Below are 14,150 nucleotides of genomic sequence, written 5' to 3'. Positions count from 1 at the left end.
GAATAGAATGTGAATATGATTGTCATCAGATTACAGGGTTTGTGTGGAAAAGAGTAGAGAACAGTTTCCTCTGGGTATCTGACTGAGAACATAATGAGCAGGGTGTGGCTGAACTTGAGAGTGTGAGTTTACACAGAAACACGCATCTGCCATGTGCGCGTTTCCGTGTGACACATACCCGCAAAAACACTCACAGCGGCAAATGAGAGGCGTCATGAAAAGCTCAGAGAAACTGCTAAATACCTGCGAAGTCGCTGCAAACGCAATAGATATGACAAATCAAGTATAATCAGAGTAATATAAACAACACAGAAAGAAAGGAACAAAAAATGGTAAAAGAAAGTGAGGAAAAATCACTGAACAATTCTAAAATAAGAGGAATTAGTCAGTTGCACTTCGGCTTTTTGCACTGGTAAGACTGCTAATCAAACACAAACAGGCAGACCAAGGGACAAGGAAAAACAGCCAGAGACATATTGAATCATGAGAAACCTACAGGAAGAGATAAAGCTTTCAAGCAGGTGGATTTACTTTTCTATCCCGGGCTTAATGCAGGTTTAAATCACTGCAAACTACATTCATCACACAGCATTTGACACAGCTTCGCTGACCTCTGTCTCGCTAGAAACAGGCCTCTCCTATCTTCCAACACAGCTCAAATCTGGATTAACAGACTAATTATACAGCGGCCTTTACCCCCTGTCCCTCACCCGTTCTCTCATGCACACACACAAGCCACAACTACAAAATAAACAGAGTATGTATGCATCTACACAGACGCACGCATACGTCGACCCTACTTGCCCTACACTTCACTAACACCCATCATTCCACGTCTTTCCAAACACCTCCCCCCTTTCTTTCTCCTATACACACACACAAGTACACACATACACACAAAGGGTCTCTCCCCTCCTCCCTCTTGGCCTCCCCCTACTAACGGTGGCTCAGAACTATGGTTCTTGTCTCATTGGCTACCCATTGTTTCCAGTTTCACACACACACACACACACACACACACACACACACACACACGGCTGAGTTCAGACAGAGGTTTCATTCAGTGCTACTGCTGCTCCTGGAGCTGGTGCTGCAGGTTACAACTAACTCAAGGCTTAATACTGGATCTAAAAAAGTGAGAGGCCTAAAATTGTGTGTGTTGCAACAAGTGGATGTAAGAATGAAATTGTTGAAGCTTTTCAAAGTTCCCGTTTGGTCAGTGTCACAGTAACTTAACTGGTTCAGGTGGCAACCATACTGTATCCATGCACAGAAAAACTCACGTCAACATCCTCATTATCTGTTGGAAACAAGAAGTCATTATTTCAATTATTTCACTGCAGTGAAGGTTGAAAGACAGACAGTGACATTGTCTGTCACTGTCTGATTTTCAACCTGCAGTATAATGATAGTGTGTTACAATTTTAACCCTATGAGTTTTACAAATGAGTTTAAAGGCTTCTATTATTCTTCTTTTAAGACATAAATGGCAAATGCAACAGTATAAAAGTTATACACAGAACTATCAAGTATACCAAAACAAAAGTAGATAAAAATGGCTAATTTTAAGGTAAAACTCATACACTCATGAAAACATACCTATAAATATGATATTCCATTTCTGCCAATACAACCTCCTAAATGTTACATAAAGGACCTTTAAAGAGGTAAAACAATTAAATATGAAGCAACTTTAAGAAAACAGGATCAGCAGGTTGTCTTGTATCTAGGCTACCTGTGTACCTCGGTAATAGAAAATGGTTTGGCAGACTAAAACAGAGAGTCCTTGACAGCACAGGGAGGCAGCTCATCTTCCGCAGACAGATAAAGACTTAATGGCTCTCCAAAATCGTCTGTCAAAGATAGCTAAAGTGTACCATCCACCATCTGAATTGTTGACCACCGGTGATTTGGCTCCTCAATTGCCTGAAATGGACTCAGGGTCAGACTGTCTTTTTCGCTTTTGCCTAGAGTTTGGGTCTCTCATGCAGTACATTAGATGATACAGGAGATAACTACAACCCTTACCTCTACATTTCCAACAAAGAGCATGCTTATAAAAATACTAATAATGCCATCATAAATAAAAAGAGAGAGCATGCAATTTTCACATTTTCACTTAAAATAAACCTTTCCCAATCAAAATAAAACAAATCACACAAAAAATATTTGTACTACAAAGTGCTTCATGTCTCATTTAAAAACATCAGTCTAGCTTAGTGCTGGTTATTAGGTGCATAATGTGTTTCCCTGTGGCTGCTGCATTTGCTATTCATTTGTCTTTTAATTACCACAAACACTTGACTTAAAACTGACTTAAAAAGGGAAACATGGTCTCTAACACAGTGTCTTTGTTCTCGCTTGGCATGCCGTACAACTGAATAAGTTTACTAAGGAGATTAATGGTTACACAACAAGTTGGTGAAATTCCACCTCTTTCTTCCATAGGGACAAGTCGTTACACATAACTTAGCCTACTGTGGTAATAACCTTTTCTCCTCACTGTTTCCCCAGCATGACTCAGAAGTAAAGAGCTTGTTGTGAGGCTGATATGACCTTGAGTGATGTAAGATATAGGAAAAGGCAGGTTGTGGCATTGTAGTACCCATGCATCACTGCCTGAACACTAAACCTCATTTTACCAATGAATAATTCAACACCTACAGACATAAGCTGCTTTATAATATTCTCCATCCTTACAAAATGATTCCTACTCAGAGTTGGACCTCAATAATACGATTTCTACTCTCAGAGCAATGTACCTTTGTTTAAAATGAAATGAGTATAGGATCTATCAGTGCACCCACCCATTCACCCATCTTTCATTTAGCCCTGTGGGTACACAACTGCCCTTCATCTCCAGTGGAGAATTCCTGTCATTATACCCCTTACTTCCTGCCTGTTTATTTATTTTTCTAATCTTTCAGGACAAAGCGCTACCGCACCTACTTAATCTCCTGTGGTGTTGTGTGTCTCTCTGAACAGGTTAGGGCTTCTCCTGGGAGTGGGTGTGTCTGGATAACAACACACCTCACAGGCCAGGTGGTGATTCATCCCAGTGCTGTATTAATTCTCTCCAGTGTTGTGACACAAACACTGACAGGATAAAAGACCGTAGGATGATGGCAGAGTGTCTGCCTTTCTCACTTCCATCCTTGCATCCACCTCTTCACAATTATTTACTTATGAAATGATCTTTATGCCCTCTTGAAAATGTATAAAGGAAGAGAAACTTCCTTTGAACATGATTATAAACATGATCTTTAATAAGCCAGGGTAGAAGAACAACCCTCACATTCGCACACTCACAGGTCAAATCAAATTACTTTATGGCGCCCTCTGTTGAAATACCACCACACCTTTACAGGCTTTGTTTACATGGTGACATAATGGACTAAAGGCATTATGAAATGTGTTGTCTCAGCTCTTGGTATCTGATTACGTCACTGTAACTTATCCACAAACCTTGAGGCTGTAAAAGGTTAGACTATATTGTATAATGTCTATAAACACCTGTATTACAAGTTCTGATGAGTATGAGTACATGATGAGTAGTTTTAACCATCTACAAGTCAAACTTTATACAGATTAATCCAGATTTCCAGATTTCCCTGCTTCTCAAAAGCCACTGGGGAACAAACTTTCTGCAAAGACATTTACAACATCTTACTAAGCATTCAGAGGCAAAATTACACAGCTGCAAGATACCATTACAGAAGGTTCCTGGGAGTGTTTCAGGGAAATATCAGGTTGCGCCACACAAAGCAATGACAACAACAGGTGATTCTGTGGAAGTGAAGCCATTTAGTCATTTCGCACCTTTGTGTTGTGTGTGTGTGTGTGTGTGTGTGTGCCTGTGTGGCAGATGGAGATAGGTGGAAACCCCTGTCAGATGTTAATAAAGCTAAGGTTTTGTTTATTATTAAACACAAGTCCCACATTCTCCTGCTGTGTGTATAGTCAATTTCAACCTTTATGTCACTGGATTTTTTTTACTTGTCAAACTATGATGTAAGATACAAGCATGGTCAAATTCCAACACTTTTAAACCATATATACTGAAATTTTCAAGAATAGGTAGTTTCTGCTATGATGTATAAGTAGCTATTAATGGCAGACATAAGATATTCTCAACTAAATGTACAATACAAAATGTCCTGCTTTTTATGTTACATCCCATCAAACAACAGTAACACTGTTGTTTTGCCAAGACATCTAAGTCATCTGTGTCCTACTCTTCCTTACTGCCCATCTGTCCTGCTCCTCTTTTACCATTTAAGCAAAATGACCTGCTATCTTACTGTTCTTTTTTTATTTGCCCTATTACGCTGTCTGCACTTTCTGCTCTATCGATTTAACAAAGCTCTTCTCTTACAATGCAGGCCTTGGCAGCCTTTGGTAAATGTCCATCCCGAACCTCTTCTTTCCTCCAATTATTTTTCCTCTCTCTGTCTCTATTGCAAGGTTATGCAAGGTGGTGCAAGGTTAGGTATCTATATTATGTTATTACAAGTATGCAACTGCCTGGAACTCAGATTTGATGATGTGAGATGCAAATATGTCCTGAGCAGCAAGCTGAGAGTCGGGTGTCTCATATGGCAACAGGAAAGGTGTAAAGCATATCAGCAGTGACATCTATTTTCAACACAACATTTGCTCTTTTGTTTTTTAAATGAGGCTGGTCAGTTTTTGTTTTGTTGCTTATTAAGAGCAAGATCAAGCATTTAAAATATATAACACCAAACATATCTTATTTCTAGTAATGGAAAATGATTGGGGGCTCCATTGGCCTGTGGGATGTATGACTACATTCTTGCCGTGCTAACAATTAGCTGGTAACAAACAAGACCCCAGGGGCTTATCATTTATTGGCCAAGACTGCTCCTACGTGGGACAACCGGCCCTGTGCCATCACCACTCCTGTTCTGCATCTGTGCCTGGATTACAGCCTCAACATGCTCAGATGTTGTCAACACAACCTTATCACAAGATGCCAAGGCTACAAACACTATACATACTTTTCTGAGAGAAGCATGTTCACAAAGGATCGGATATTGCTATGTAAGACCCATCTTCAAAGTAACAGATATTCTTGGACTCAATCACCTTTGAAATTAAATTTGGGGTAAAGCAAAAGGCATTTAATGATTACTGTTTCTATAAATGTGTGTACACAAACCCAAAAGAAGTTACAATCCAATAAATGCTCTCATATACAGTGGGTACGGAAAGTATTCAGACCCCTTTAAAATTTTCACTCTTTGTTTCATTGCAGCCATTTGCTAAAATCAAAAAAGTTCATTTTATTTCTCATCATAAGTATTCAGACCCTTTGCTGTGACACTCATATTTAACTCACATGCTGTCCATTTCTTCTGATCCTCCTTGAGATAGTCCTGCTCCTTCATTGGAGTCTAGCTGTGTTTAATTAAACTGATTGGACTTGATTAGGAAAGGCACACACCTGTCTATATAAGACCTTACAGCTCACAGTGCATGTCAGAGCAAATGAGAATCATGAGGTCGAAGGAACTGCCCAAGGAGCTCAGAGACAGAATTGTGGCAAGGCACAGATCTGGCCAAGGTTACAAAAGAATTTCTGCAGCACTCAAGGTTCCTAAGAGCACAGTGGCCTCCATAATCCTTAAATGGAAGAAGTTTGGGACGACCAGAACTCTTCCTAGACCTGGCCGTTCAGCCAAACTGAGCAATCGTGGGAGAAGAGCCTTGGTGAGAGAGGTAAAGAAGAACCCAAAGATCACTGTGGCTGAGCTCCAGAGATGCAGTAGGGAGATGGGAGAAAGTTCCACAAAGTCAACTATCACTGCAGCCCTGCACCAGTCGGGGCTTTATGGCAGAGTGGCCCGACGGAAGCCTCTCCTCAGTGCAAGACATAAGAAAGCCCGCATAGAGTTTGCCAAAAAACACACGAAGGACTCCCAGACTATGAGAAATAAGATTCTCTGAAGATTGAACTTTTTGGCATTAATTCTAAGCGGTATGTGAAGAGAAAACCAGGCACTGCTCATCACCTGCCCAATACAATCCCAACAGTGAAACATGGTGGTGGCAGCATCAGGCTATGGGGATGTTTTTCAGCTGCAGGGACAGGACGACTGGTTGCAATTGAAGGAAAGATGAATGCGGCCAAGTACAGAGATATCCTGGAAGAAAACCTCTTCCAGATTGCTCAGGACCTCAGACTGGGCCGAAGGTTCACCTTCCAACAAGACAATAACCCTAAGCACACAGCTAAAATAACAAAGGAGTGGCTTCGGAACAACTCTGTGACCACTCTTGACTGGCCCAGCCAGAGCCCTGACCTAAGGAAGAATGGCAGAGGATCCCCAAATCCAGGTGTGAAAAACTTGTTGCATCATTCCCAAGAAGACTCATGGCTGTAGTAGCTAAAAAGGGTGCTTCTACTCAATACTGAGCAAAGGGTCTGAATACTTATGACCATGTGATATTTCAGTTTTTCTTTTTAATAAATTTGCAAAAATTTCTACATTTCTGTTTTTTTTTTTTTTCTGTCAAGATGGGGTGCTGAGTGTACATTAATGAGAAATAAAATGAACTTTTTTGATTTTAGCAAATGGCTGCAATGAAACAAAGTGAAAAATTTAAAGGGGTCTGAATACTTTCCGTACCCACTGTATGGTATAAATACAGCTCTGCAGTCATTAATCAAATCAACTGACTTCACTAATCACAAAGAAAATTCAGTGTCTCAGCAGTAACTTTTTTTTAACTTTTCCTTTGTCAGAGGCTTTGCAATCCTGTTTCATTTCATTCTGGGTAACTATGGCGAGTGCTATCAAAAAGAGAGGAATGTAAAGTATGTGTGGTCAGCACAGCTCTGAGAAAAAGTTCCCTTGCTAAGACAGCAGAGCTGGTATGGGAGCAGCAACATGGCATTTACTGAGAGCGAATGTAGGATATGAGTTCTGAGAAGTAGCCAGAGCCCCAAATTCAAGCAGTCACTCTTGTCAGGTGAGGACCCATAAAAACCTGAGCATTTGAGTGGGATGGTTGACTCTTCATACAACCTTGTTCTGTAAGACCAGATATCCACCTCAGTGTCTAACAGTCAAGTGTCTTGCTGGCAGGTGAAAAGCATCAGCTGGTGGCAAAAAGTATAGCAGAGGAGACGTGTGGCTATCAACACCCCCTCCAGGCCAATAAAGGCATTCGCAGTGATGAGGAGATCACTGCAGTTTACCATATGAAATTTAGGAGAAAAAACACTGTTCTAAACATAGATGGAACAACAAACAGTTGGTGGCAGTAATTTACTTAAATCACATATTTTCTGACTTAGCTACACACAACTATTTTAAAAATGAGACAATAGTCTTTCCACAAGTGAAACAACATGTTGTCATGTTTAGAAACAAACGGTGAACAATTTCAAAATGATTACTGGTACTAAGAATTTTTTTGGTCAATGAGCAATGCGAGTGCTGTGTGAAGACAAACACAAGGCTCAATTGTATTTAACATTGTTACTTGCAACTGTGACCCTTTGACACTTGACCCTTGACCTGGTGACCATGGTGGACCCTTGCCCCCTAATCCTTAGTGGCCACCCGCTGAACCACGACACTTAACAAAGCAGTGACGCTGACGTAAGTGCCTGTTTGCGTGTGTGTGTGTGCGCGTGCGTGTGTGCAGCGGTCAACAGACTAGTGGGTTAAATTGCAGAGGGGAGTTTATCCAGAGCCACAGAAAGAGGGAGGGAGGAGGGTGAGACAACAAGAGAATAAACTGATGGTAAGGAGGAGTGACTGGGGAGGTCATTCATCTTGAATAAGCACTTAACAGATTTATTTAAAAACAGATAACATTGAAACAAAGCTCTCCTTGAGCAGTAAGCAGCACAGACAACGCACTTCTAGAGTGACCCGTGCATGTAACAAGACTTATCCCATTATTTTTAATTGAAAGAAAATAAGCTACACTTATAATTACAAATATGGTCGTTGAGAGTGGGATGAAAAAAAATTGCTGCCCCACTCATGTGTGCCTGCTCAATATGAACCTACAACCAGTGGCCAGGTAGCTTAGCTTAGCATAAAAACTGGAAACAGGAGCTAACAGCTAGTCTAGCTATGTCAAAAAAAAAGGTAACAAAATCTGCCTACTTGCACCTGAAAAGCTCACTAGTTAACAATTAATTTAATTTGTAAAGTATAAGTATATATATATAAGTGTTTCTTGGGGCAGCAAAGAGACTTCCTGGAGTTTTGTCATTACTGTGAGGTTGCCAGGCAACAAGCAGAGTCCAGGAAGGATCCGGGATAGCTGTTTCCAGTCTCTATACTAAGCCAGGCTAACTAGCTGCTGGCTCCAGCTTCATTTTGACCAGACTGATATGAGAGTGGTGTCACACTTTTTTTATAGCTCCCTGCAAGAACAAGATAATAAACTCTTTCTTTGATGTATGTAGGCTATTATTTCAGGGTGAAAGGTAAAAATTTAGCAAGTTGTAAAAGCATTTACTGATAACAAGTTACTTACATAATGTAGCAGCATGGCACAGTATAACAGTCAAGAGTCCTGATTGACCAATGATTAACTGCTCAGTTTAGGAAAAGGAGTTGCTGCTATCCTTACAAACATCACATTGGATGTTGATTGGAACTGAGCAACCTGTCATTATTATAAAAACAAACATTATGACAGAATATTGTCCACAAGAAACAGAGTGGAGCCCCCACAAAAATGAAGATCCACTGCTTTGTTAAAGTAAAAAAAAGTTTTTCCCTGAGGAAGATAAAAAATGGTCTTATGTAGTATGTTTCTCCCTCCCTCACAGTTACAGTGCAACCCCTGGTATACTTCATTATGCGACCCACCCCAACCATTTAGGAGCAGTGGATAGACACACTGTGCACCAGCTCCCGTTTTAAGGCCAGTGGCTCAGTCAAGGACATTGGCAGGATTCCTACAGCAATACCTCACATACTGTTAATGTCTTTTGTGATGAGAAAGAAAGAGATAAAATGGGTGTGAGTGAAGAAGAGCAGGAATGTAACAATCAAGTCAGCGTTAAAGGTACGTGTACGGCTGTACATCACTTTATAGCACTCGTAAAAACGTTGCTGATAACCATGATGTATCTACAGCAGACTTGACCCACACAAACACTGATAGCTGGCAATAACTCAAACACTGTTAACATTTAATGACATCATAGTAACCCATTAATCAATTAAAAGGCAATAGACACTGTGGACCTGACAGAAAACTAGTCAATAAAACACTGAACGTGTCTGAGACAATAGAGCAGCCATTCATGCATACTTCGAGTTTTATTGCTTGTGCAAAGACTGCAGCATGCATGCACAACCACCACACTAGATGCCACTGTGCACAGGGCAGGCAATACTTTGTTCAGTGGTGACAGGAGCACCTTATTTAATGAAAGACGAGTAAAAATGAATTCATCTGGGATACTCCAAGACACAAAGCCACCAATACAGATCTAAGAACAGAATAACAAAACTGTGTGAACTGTGTGTAGGATGCAGATGCAGAAAGACAAGTCAAATCGTTGCATTTTGTTATCTATTTGTCAATTGGTATTGGTGCAAAGAATTGGAGTTGCAGTAGATTCTTCCTCAGATATCAGTGACACCATCAGGGAGGTCTTTTATCTTTATTGCATATAAGACTGGGAGTGAACGTTTGAAAAGTACTGCACAGTAAATTTTACTGTGTGCGAAGAGTCAACAGTGATGGGACCTTCACCAGCACTTCTCACAGAGGGCCAAGACGAGTGACATTACGCCATATTTGTTGCCAAGAGTCAGCCGAGGAGGTTGATACCACTCTCAAATCTATACAGTACACGTGGAACTATAAGGCTTGTATCAAAGCCATTGTGTAAAATAGACAAGCTGCAGTTTCACTGACATTTATGCCGGACTATTTCTTGTCTGGAAGCAGTGACTTCCTGGAGCTTTGTTCATCGTGAGGTTGCCAACCAACCAGCAGAGTCTCCAAGAACTTGTGACTAGCTGTGTTACAAAAACATCCAAGAACCACATCATGCGTTGTAACTGAATCTCTCTTAACTTCACACATCTTAACAAGCCACGCAGGGAAGATGAGTTACAGTGATGGAGTTATGCTACTCACCATATCAATGCTTACACTAGTTGTTTAACACCTGTGTCACGTTACACAGGCTGCAGTGGGAAAGAAACCTGGACAGGCTGAAGGACAATCCCACTCCTTGCTAAAAAAACTCTACATGCAGGCCGCCCTGGTAGCTCACCTGGTAGAGCTGGCGCCCCATGCACCAAGGTTCAGTCCTTGCTGCAGCGACCATGGGTTCAAATCTGAGGCCCTTTGCTGCATGTCATTCCCTATCCTTCCCCATTCCTCTCTCAAGCTGCCCTTTCTAATAAAAAGGGGAATAAAGCTCTGCACACACCCAAAACCCAACCCATTCCACCCACGGGCATGAATCCTCTGTCAAATTACCTCCCATCTACAATACTGCTTGCCTCCAGCATGGTTTAGACAAAGTGGCATGATGCAAGCTCTCCAATTTCACTTTCAGTGTTGAGCTGACTATACCACACCGAGCATCGACAAGCTCTGACTAGTCCTGACTGCTCTCTTACTGAGAGGACTATCACGCCACCAATAAAAAGTTTAAATTTGCAAACTGATTAACCATGCTCTCGGTAGTTCAATCATATACAACTTTAAGTGAGGACACCCAAGACTATAGTCCAATAGGACTATGACAGGATGAGATTACCTCTGGTAGTCTGGTCCACAGTACATGATCACATTGTCAAGATTGAGTTACACTTTGTCTGCCTGCCTAATGTCAGAATCTGATTTCATAACATGCATAAAAACTATAAATATAGACAAAACAATCCAAATTTGGGATAGTAGGCCATCCAACAAGTTGTAGATGAAAGAATCCAGCAAAGATCAAGTTCATTTATTTAAACAGCACAATTTTCTCACCAGGTAAGTCAAAAGTCAAAACATCCGCTTGGGACCATAAATGTATTTTATGGATATCCATCCAATAGTTGAGATATTTCAGTCTGGACCAACAATGCCATTCCTAGGGATATCCTGCTAGCATGGAAAAAAAATAAATCAAATTACCCGCCTGTCTAATGCTAAAGGGAGACACCATTCTAATAAAGTTGACCAAGTTTAATGCCCTTTCACCGGCGTGTCTAGACCACAAATCTAGACAGTGGGGGGATCAAATATTTACTAGTAAGGAATGACCAGATTTACACCCACTGAGAGTCAGATATTCATACTGGAGATGGACAAAATAACAGGGAAACTGGAAAAATCCATCATCATCATCCAATACAGTCTTGCAGTGAATACGACCATTTACGCTGAGAAAGTTCTGTGTTGTTGAGACTGGTGTTAAATCAGCTCTATGGTGATTTTCACAACTGTAGTTTGTGGTGTTGTTGTACCAGAATGTATTGTAAGGTGTACGTAATGTCTATTATTTTGTCCATAACCTAAAGTATATACTACCCACCTCAGTGCAAGAATTAGATAGAAGGATCTGTTTTAAGGGCCTGCCTCCCTTCTGAAGACTGGGGATGTTTGAACAAACCATGGAAACTATAACAATGAAGGGGGGATTCTGTAAGTGTGTGTGTGTGTCTGTGATTGTGTGTGTGTTTTCTCTAAACAAACAAGCGGTATTGCAGCGTACAGCCTGTGTATCCATGCATGTGCAGAAGTAGAGCAGAGGGCACTGTACAGGTCACAGCCAACCACCTTCTCTTGGCACCGTTTCTTCTTTTGTTGTGGTTCCTGTCAGAAACAAAAGGTCCATATTCCATCGCTTCAGTAGGGCCCTAAACCTCCAGCCCTCTTTGGAATGACTGGCTTTGATCTAACATCCAAGACCCGACAAGCTTATTCAGGTCATGCTGACTGGCAATGTCTCTGCATTCGCACTAAAACTAAAGAAATTACTCTAAAAATGTACGTAAAACTCCCATTATTTGAAAAACACTGAGCTACAAACAACAATATTTTGATCCGTCCTTGGAGCTCTAGGCCTGTAGTGCAATCCAGACTGTTTAAAGTTGATCTCAAATACAGGTTTGCTTCCAGGAAGGGTGGAGCACACTGCAAGATCTTCCAAGTAGCCACCAAAATTGCTATGGAGGGGTGATGGCAAGTATTAAGTATTTCCCCCGCATTCACCATTAAATATATGGCACAGATTACTTCACTGCTTTTTTAGTGTGTGTACAGTAATTACTGTATGTTCAGGGTCAGAAGTATTTGACTTAAGACCTGTGATTAGTGTTGTTCACAGTCAGTTTGTCCTCCAGCCGGAAGGTGGGAGTTCACTGACAGCAAAGATCAGCCCTGCTGAAGTGTGTGCATGTGTGTGTGTAAGTTACAGTTAGTTTGGTTTCAGAAATAGAGAGGAGACGTAACTTATTCAAATATGGTCATATCAGTCAAACAACAGTCGAATTACTGTGAAATTCTCTTGCTATTCCCAACAATGGTATTAAAACAAATAAAAATAGTAAATTGCTGCTCTATCAGTGCACTTACCCTAGACTTATGTTTAATTTTGTTGATAGAGACTTAATACTACTTTGTGGTAAATACTGTAACTGCATATGTATTACAAAGAGTGCTGTCCTTTACTATCTTATCTTTGATTGATGTTCAGTTCTAGTCTTTTTAGGAGAGTGTTAATTGTAAATAAAAACAAAGATTTACTTGTTTCTTTACTTGAAAAACATGTAGTAGTGTTCTCTCGGCCCTTACTTTTGCCTTTCAGGCTGCCTGAACCACCTCCATGTGTGCTCTACATTATGCTAACTCATGCTTCCTTGCATCCTCTCTTCTCCTGTGACCCGGAATGTCCCCCTCCGCCATCATGGAGGGTCTTCCAATCATTTAAATGCACCTCAAGGAGCGTGGAGAGAGGAGGCTTGTGAAGAAGTTTAGAGCGAGGAAACACATGTGTGTCTTCAAGTGGCATGACGTACAAATGCCGCACCTCCACATGTGGCCGCACAGCATGTCATTAATAATGACGTCGCTTAAGACTGACACTACGGAACCAATGATTTCTCATTTGGCAGCTTTGGCTCCTCCGTCCTCCTCGCATCTCTCTCTCACATCATCGCCAGGAAGAGCTAAGACACAAGGAAGAGATGCAAGTGATGAAAGCGAGGAGACACATTAGAATAGTGAATAGGGTAGGGCAGCCTGGCCTGTGAGGCAGAACTCAGGGTAAAAAAGTCAGCAAAGCACTTAACGCTGCTCCCTACTCAAGCTTAATTCCTGTGACACATGGTAATGACTGAAGATGAACGCATCAGCATTTCAACTCCTCTCTTCCCTCATTAGGATTATGGTGGTTCATTAGACAACAGTGTTCAGAGAGATGTTTAGTGAGCATATTAACTGAACTATAAGAGAAAGGGGGGCCATCATAGTGGCAATAACACTCTTGTGTGTGAAAGGCATGGAAAGTTAGCCGGTAAGTGCATCCTTCTGGAGTCAATAGTGGATCTAAATACATTCAGAAATGCAGATCTAAAGTTGTGATATTTTGTTGCAATCTGAAAATTTGATACTGTCTATTGGTAGTGAGATGACAGAAATGAAATATTGTAACAAATATCTGTCTTTTATCTCTAGTTAGTGAGAATTATTTATTACTTGCGAGCAAGAGTCACCCGATATACATATGGAAGAGACCAACTAAACAGGCAGTTTACATTATACTGGGGACATAAACAAGTCACAAGCTAATCACACATTTCACCTGCTCCTACTGATCAACTTATCTAATGGAGCAACAAGCTCTGCTTTGTGTGTCCTATACCTTATCATACAGTAAACACAATTGTTGTCTTTGTCTAAAACATATTCCTTGTGGTCGTGGATAATATTGCTTCTCTGCTATATTATGACAACTTCTGCTGTGTGGAAAAAAAATTGATGCTATCAATCCATCACAAGTACTACATGTAAACTCCAAGTACAGTCATTTCTATTTCTTCTCAAAAATCTAGGTCTAGCAAAGTCTTCAGTGAAGACTGTCCAAATGTTAATAAAAACTGACAGACACAGAGTTTTCATTGTAGATAAGTACTCATATTCAA

At 40.8% G+C, this 14,150-nt stretch overlaps 1 protein-coding gene across 1 annotated transcript in view; it reads right to left on the bottom strand.

The window, feature by feature from the left end:
• Nucleotides 1–14,150, bottom strand: part of vgll4b (vestigial-like family member 4b) — a 44,903-nt gene that overhangs the window by 27,219 nt on the left and 3,534 nt on the right. The gene's annotated exons all lie outside the window — the stretch shown is intronic.

Source organism: Dicentrarchus labrax, unplaced genomic scaffold (assembly GCF_905237075.1).
Source record: "Dicentrarchus labrax unplaced genomic scaffold, dlabrax2021, whole genome shotgun sequence".
NCBI classification, from domain to species: domain Eukaryota; kingdom Metazoa; phylum Chordata; class Actinopteri; family Moronidae; genus Dicentrarchus; species Dicentrarchus labrax.
This window is presented reverse-complemented; position numbering and strand designations above follow the sequence as displayed.